The sequence below is a fragment of the Liolophura sinensis genome, chromosome 1 (genome assembly GCF_032854445.1).
Source record: "Liolophura sinensis isolate JHLJ2023 chromosome 1, CUHK_Ljap_v2, whole genome shotgun sequence".
Taxonomy (NCBI): Eukaryota; Metazoa; Mollusca; class Polyplacophora; order Chitonida; family Chitonidae; genus Liolophura; species Liolophura sinensis.
Window position 1 is genome coordinate 6589523 of NC_088295.1, and position 6893 is coordinate 6596415.

General features: G+C 40.2%; 1 protein-coding gene across 6 annotated transcripts in view; it reads right to left on the reverse strand.

The window, feature by feature from the left end:
* Positions 1-6179, reverse strand: part of LOC135482274 (uncharacterized) — a 31118-nt gene extending 24939 nt beyond the window's left edge. For 2 of the 6 annotated variants that reach the window (XM_064762178.1, XM_064762179.1), the window contains exon 1: positions 5405-6064. The gene's annotated coding sequence lies outside the window, so the exon portion shown is untranslated. Of the gene's footprint in view, positions 1-1304; positions 1469-5404 lie in introns of those variants that run through there. The other 4 variants (XM_064762173.1, XM_064762175.1, XR_010446216.1 and 1 more) reach the window with 3 other exon arrangements.
* Between the last annotated feature and the right edge of the window lie 714 nt (positions 6180-6893).

Here is a 6893-nt window from a genome sequence, read left to right on the forward strand (position 1 = left end):
GTGTATGTGCCCATTACATTCAAAGTTAGAACACAGATATACTGATTTGTTGTGTATGTGCCCATTACATTCAAAGTTAGGACACAGATATACTGGTTTGTTGTGTTTGTGCCCATTACATTCAAAGTTGGGACACAGATATACTGATTTGTTGTGTATGTGCCCATTACATTCAAAGTAAAGACACGGATATACTGGTTTGTTGTGTATGTGTTCCTTACATTCAAAGTTAGGACACAGATATACTGATTTGTTGTGTATGTGTTCCTTACATTCAAAAGTGGAACACAGATATACTGGTTTGCTGTGTATGTTTTTATTACATTCAAAGTTAGGACACAGATATACTGATTTGTTGTGTATGTGTTCCTTACATTCAAAAGTGGAACACAGATATACTGATTTGTTGTGTATGTGTTCATTACATTCAAAGTTAGGACACAGATATACTGATTTGTTGTGTATGTGCCCATTACATTCAAAGTTAGGACACAGATATACTGGTTTGTTGTGTATGTGTCCATTACATTCAAAGTTAGGACACAGATATACTGATTTGTTGTGTATGTGTTCCTTACATTCAAAAGTGGAACACAGATATACTGGTTTGCTGTGTATGTGTCCATTACATTCAAAGTTAGGACACAGATATACTGATTTGCTGTGTATGTGTTCATTACATTCAAAGTTAGGACACAGATATACTGATTTGTTGTGTATGTGTCCATTACATTCAAAGTTAGGACACAGATATACTGGTTTGTTGTGTATGTGTCCATTACATTCAAAGTTAGGACACAGATATACTGATTTGTTGTGTATGTGTTCCTTACATTCAAAAGTGGAACACAGATATACTGGTTTGCTGTGTATGTGTCCATTACATTCAAAGTTAGGACACAGATATACTGGTTTGTTGTGTATGTGTTCCTTACATTTAAAGTTAGGACACAGATATACTGGTTTGCTGTGTATGTGTCCATTACATTCAAAGTTAGGACACAGATATACTGATTTGTTGTGTATGTGTCCATTACATTCAAAGTTAGGACACATATACACTGATTTATTGTGTATGTGCCCATTACTTCATCATAGGGACCACCTAGCTGTGCCTGTCTGTGTTGTGTTTGTATATAGTACCGGAATGCAGACGGTAAATGACAATATCACGTGACCATGACTGCCCGGATGGTAGCTAAATCTCTGCCACAGGTCACGCCGCCCTGACTTTCTCAGCAGACTGAAACTGCCTCGACTCTCGCATGTAACTTGACTGGGCACTAATGTTTACCCACCTGCTCTGTGATTGTGTGCCAGAGGGATTATCACAAACACGGCTGACTCCAATAGGTTGTGACGTCACAGCGCCTCGATACCTCAACAGAGGCGTCAGTGCGACCCAGTACCTCAGGTATACTGACGGCAAGTGGAGGTTTTCCCAGGTATCTATGTATGGAGACTCGGACTTCGGAATGGGAATAAAAACAACCCTGTCCATCAATGAACACATGAGATTGTGTGATAGAAGGCTTACATGTCTGCGTCACTCGTGTTTTGCATGTGGAAAACACTTGACTATTGAGACAAATAACGTCTTTTAACAGCATGATTGACATCAGTCATGTTCTGTTGTACAATCCAGCACCAGCATCAGCTCTGAAGTCCAAATCAGTGTTTAGCTAAGAGCAGGAAACGATTCTAAACCGTGCCATTACAAATGCGAGATCTCTTTTCAAAACTTTATCACAATGCACGTTATGCTTAATAATGAATGGCAATTGACACGTTTGCCTAGCTGTACTCAAATAAAAAGCTTTCGCACAACCAATTCATGTAAAAAAAAAAACGGACAGCTAAGTCCGGGTCAGCGAGTCTTGTGACATTCCCAACGACTGTCGACTATTCTTCCAACGCATGTGAATAAACAACTGCCTGCCAGAATTGAATTTGTTTCCTCTTTAGGTCAAAATCAAATTTTGCTTTATGAAAGGGTGTGTGTATGATATTTACGCATCTGCACTTACTTCTCCATACTACAGTCAATCAGACCCACATGCATCGCTGCGCACGGTCAAACCACCTCCCGTACAGGTGTAGAACACAAGCAGTTGGCTTTGGACTCCGTGAACTGTGCAAACCACCCCAGATCTTTATCACATGCAGCTCAACATGTACTATGACATTAACAATATTTACTAGAACTCCCTCCAGACATACTATAATATGGTGGCTACAATATACAGGAAACTTTTCTACAGTAACTGTCCATAACTGTAGTTAACTACTCTATGTATGGCACATCTACATGCCCGACATGATCAGCCCATCACTGATGTAACTAGATACATGTGCGATATGATATAACTAAATACATGTGCGATATGGTCAGTCCATCACTGATGTAACTAAATACATGTGCGATATGATCGGTCCATCACTGATGTAACTAAATACATGTGCGATATGATCGGTCCATCACTGATGTAACTAAATACATATGCGATAGGGTCAGTCCATCACTGATGTATCTAGATACATGTGCGATATGATCAGTCCATCAATGATGTATCTAGATACATGTGCAATATGATATAACTAAATACATGTGCGATATGGTCGGTCCATCACTGATGTAACTAGATACATGTGCAATATGATATAACTAAATACATGTGCGATATGGTCGGTCCATCACTGATGTAACTACATGTAACTAAATACATGTGCGATAGGGTTAGTCCATCACTGATATAACTAAATACATGTGTGATAGGGTTAGTGCACCACTGATGTAACTAAATACATGTGTGATAGGGTTAGTCCATCACTGATATAACTAAATACATGTGCGATATGATCAGTCCATCAATGATGTAACTAAATACATGTGTGATAGGGTCAGTCCATCACTGATATAACTAAATACATGTGCGATAGGGTTAGTCCATCACTGATGTAACTACATGTAAATATATGTGCGATATGATCAGTCCATGACTAATGTAACAACCTATGTGTGCGATATGATCAGCCTATCACTGATGTAACTGCCTACATTGCCGATACGGTCATTACATCACTGATGTCATTGTCTACGTGCGCAATATGGTCATTACATCACTGATGTCATTGTCTACGTGTGCAATATGATCATTACATCACTGATGTCATTGTCTACGTGCGCAATATGATCATTACATCACTGATGTCATTGTCTACATGTGCAATATGGTCATTACATCACTGATGTCACTGCCTACATTGCCGATATGGTCATTACATCACTGATGTCATTGCCTACATTTGCGATATGATCAGTTAATCACTGATGTAACTATTGTTGCTGCCTCGCAAAGCACCAGGTATGTATGTATGTATGTATGGGCGAATGTATGAATGAATGAAGGAATCTATAAATGAATGAATGAATGAATGAATGAAGGGGGTTTTACAATCTACCTAAGAATTTTTTCGTCATATGACGACGAGGGTGTCAGTATAATGTGACTAGGTGAGGTGTCATGTCTGGTGTCTTCGGCATGATACTTTAGTGGCGGCAGCACTTGGCAACTTGGACTCTCCCTGCCACGAAAAGACAAAGCTTATGTACGGTACACACACCTAATGACTCCTCATCTTCATATGACTGAAAAATTGTTAAGTTCGACGTAAGACCCCAAGTAAGTATACATACGGATGTAACTACCTAGCTGTGCGAAATAGTTACACCTATAGTCAGATATTCGTTGTAGAAACGTAGCCATGCGGTGTGAAGCGATGGAAAGGTATGAGCGTCGAGCGAGTTAGTTATGGAATGATGGAAAGAGGTTGAGGAAAATCGTATTCAAGTCATTTCTTCTTAACAAAATATCGGTTTCTATATATCCATCAATACTCAGAGCTGGGTAATTATTAAGCCCAGTATCGAAGTGTACATTCAGACGAGCAAGTAACCGTACAATGCGTAATTTCGGGCGAGACACTAAACGAAGTGTAACTTTACGTAAACCAATAACCTAAACTTAATTTCTTGCGAGTCAGTAACCTGTGCTTAAATTCAAATTAGGGAGTAATCAATAGAAAGCGTGGCTTCAGGTGAGTCAAAAACCAAAGTGTAAATTCATGCGAATTCTACTACATGGATATAAGTGTTCCCGAAATGAGACTTCCAATCCCTAGTACTGACACAGGAATATGGCCGAGCTTAATACTGTACGGCTGACCGTATCACCAAATTTGTGTTCCGTTGAGGGGATGCTGCAAGGCTGCAAACGGTGTTGAAATAATTCTGCGACCTTAATGCTTGTTCCCACCGTCACCTACTGTATAATAAAGTTGGTCTCCCTAATGGGGTCACCGTATAATAAAGTTGGCCTCCCTAATGGGGTCACTGTAAAATAAATTTGGTCACCCTAATTGGGTCACTGTATAATAAAGTTGGTCTCCCTAATGGGGTCACTGAATTATTTCTTCACTGATTTCATCCCAATAACATCAAAGTGAAGCGTATATGTAATGGAAACGATCAAGATTAGAAAGTAAGAAAACTCCAATCAAATAAATAAATGAATAAATAAATAAAAAGACAATGTAATTAGTCAATACGCCAGTATTCGCCAATACTCAAATTTTTTAATGAAGTGAATGGGCTAAATGTAATCCTCCTGGTGCATATACAGGTGACGTTTATACAGACTGTTTATGCAGTTGTAAGACCAAACTGAGCCTTGATTCAAATTTGATGGTGTGTCAAGGATGTCTAACACTACGTTTCCTCCCTACTTCGTGGAATTATTTTGTGTACACTTCGTTATGTACATACCCAGCACCGATTTTTCCATTCCAGGAAGAGTCAGATAGGAATAGCAATTTCAAGAACAACCTAAAGCACGATGTAGCAATGCCTCTTGCATTTGGTTTTAGGTTCTAATACATGCAGTTTAGTTTCAATAGTACGTGAGAAGGTCTGACAGTAACCTGCGGACGGTCACGAGTCTCCCTCGGGCTTACCCGGTATCATCCCACCATAATGCTGGCCACCGTCGTATGAGTGAAATATTCTTTGAGTACGGGGCGTAAAACACCAATCAAATAAATAAACAGTTTCAATAATCTCCCAAATTGGGGTTACAAGAGTCAGCTAGGTGTTAGTAATTCAATTCGAACGGTCTCCTAAACGGATGAAGGCTCAGCATTGTTTAATTAATCGTTACTGGGATTCATTAAATCCATTCATTAAATCCCGCAAAAACTGTGTTTATTAGCTCTCTTATTACTTTTATTTCCATATAAATCGTCCAAGACAGATCTCATAGTGTGATGAACTTTCACATTTCTGTATTTCGTTCACCTCCTACTGACTGAAAATTCCTTATTTTCGCTTTCCTTGACTTAGACTTACCTTCACCTTTATGTGGCGATTTCCCGCTCAACTGATGGTTTCCCCAAATAGTGCCGGTCTCCCTGCCCAGTGGACCACTCCGTCCAGTACGGGCCTCCCCACACTGGTACACTTGTATACTGATGTCTCGGTTGGCCTACAGTGTCCGTTTCACCATACAGTAGCCTATCGGCCTGGTTATACAGTGCCCCTGTCCCTGAACAATGTCGCCCTACTCAACCCTGTTTTGGTTCCTGCGGCTGATATTCCGTTCGGTTGTTACGGTAACCCTGTCGTCTAAGCACTCAGTCCTCTTTTAATGGACAGCTACCCCTGTTCAGTTCTCGGCTCACCGTGCAGCCCGCTGTTTACCTACCTCATGTGACCCGGACCGCTGTATTCTCACTACCCCCAGCATCTTCGTGTGCTTTTCTCATTACCACCAGGACGATCTCCGCTAGTGTTTTCTGATGTCAACCCCTCTCGGTGTATTCTATCGAGCACACCACTTACTTGTCTCTCCGCTCAACAAAGAATCAAGGCGAATGACAATCCGAAAATAATTAGTTTTAATTGAACACCTTAGTGGCTCGCCTACCTAGTCAACAGAGTGCTCCCTGAGCTTCGATGAGAAGCTCACAGCCCTGGAAATTGAACACCAAACACACTTGTCTCTACACCTGGCCACCTGTAAATTAAGATGATTAAAAGATTCCCACATAGGCTTGTTGTAAGCGTGTTGGTAAAGCAGGGAGAAGACAAGCGTGCACGGTCCAGACATCCCTCCCATCTCCAGGTGTACCGACATGAGCCGTATATGGTGACAACACACTTGCAAACCTCTCTCTGTTGTGACTGGAATGTGACGTGCAAACCCAACAGGTGGGCAAAACTTCGTAATGGGACTTCAGTTAAATGTTTCATATTGTGAACAAAGTTTCAGTTGAATGTTGGTACCGTTGAAAAGATATCCATCCGCTTAAGAGATCTTATATAAACCATTGTATATCAACATGGTAGTTCGAACTGATCAAGCAGCTATATACTGCGTTACCCAATACAACTAAAAGTAAACGAATCTAATTTCCAACAATTGTTAACGAAGATTAAACTAATTAATTATATTGTCGGTAAGCAACAGATCATGTTCTCAATAGTCAAATGTTCACGGCAAACCTGTAGGTTGAAGCAATATCTCCATACCTAGGATAACACTTGGGGTGGGGTTGTTGTTGTAATCAGACCATTGGAACTCAAGTGAGTTCTGATTATTAGTCTATGTGTTTCTATTATTTTGTTATCAACGCCGTGATTTCGCTGCAAACTGGAATAACTGCATAACAGGGAGATTTAAAAATGAAAATTTTGCGATATTCAACAATTCCAGCAAAATCGGTTATGAACATGCATGCAATAGGCCTATGGAAGTTGATCACTGCGACACTCTGTCTTTTGTGACAGTCTATGAATTCTTCCTGTCATATTATTCTATGTTATGACAAATCAGCAT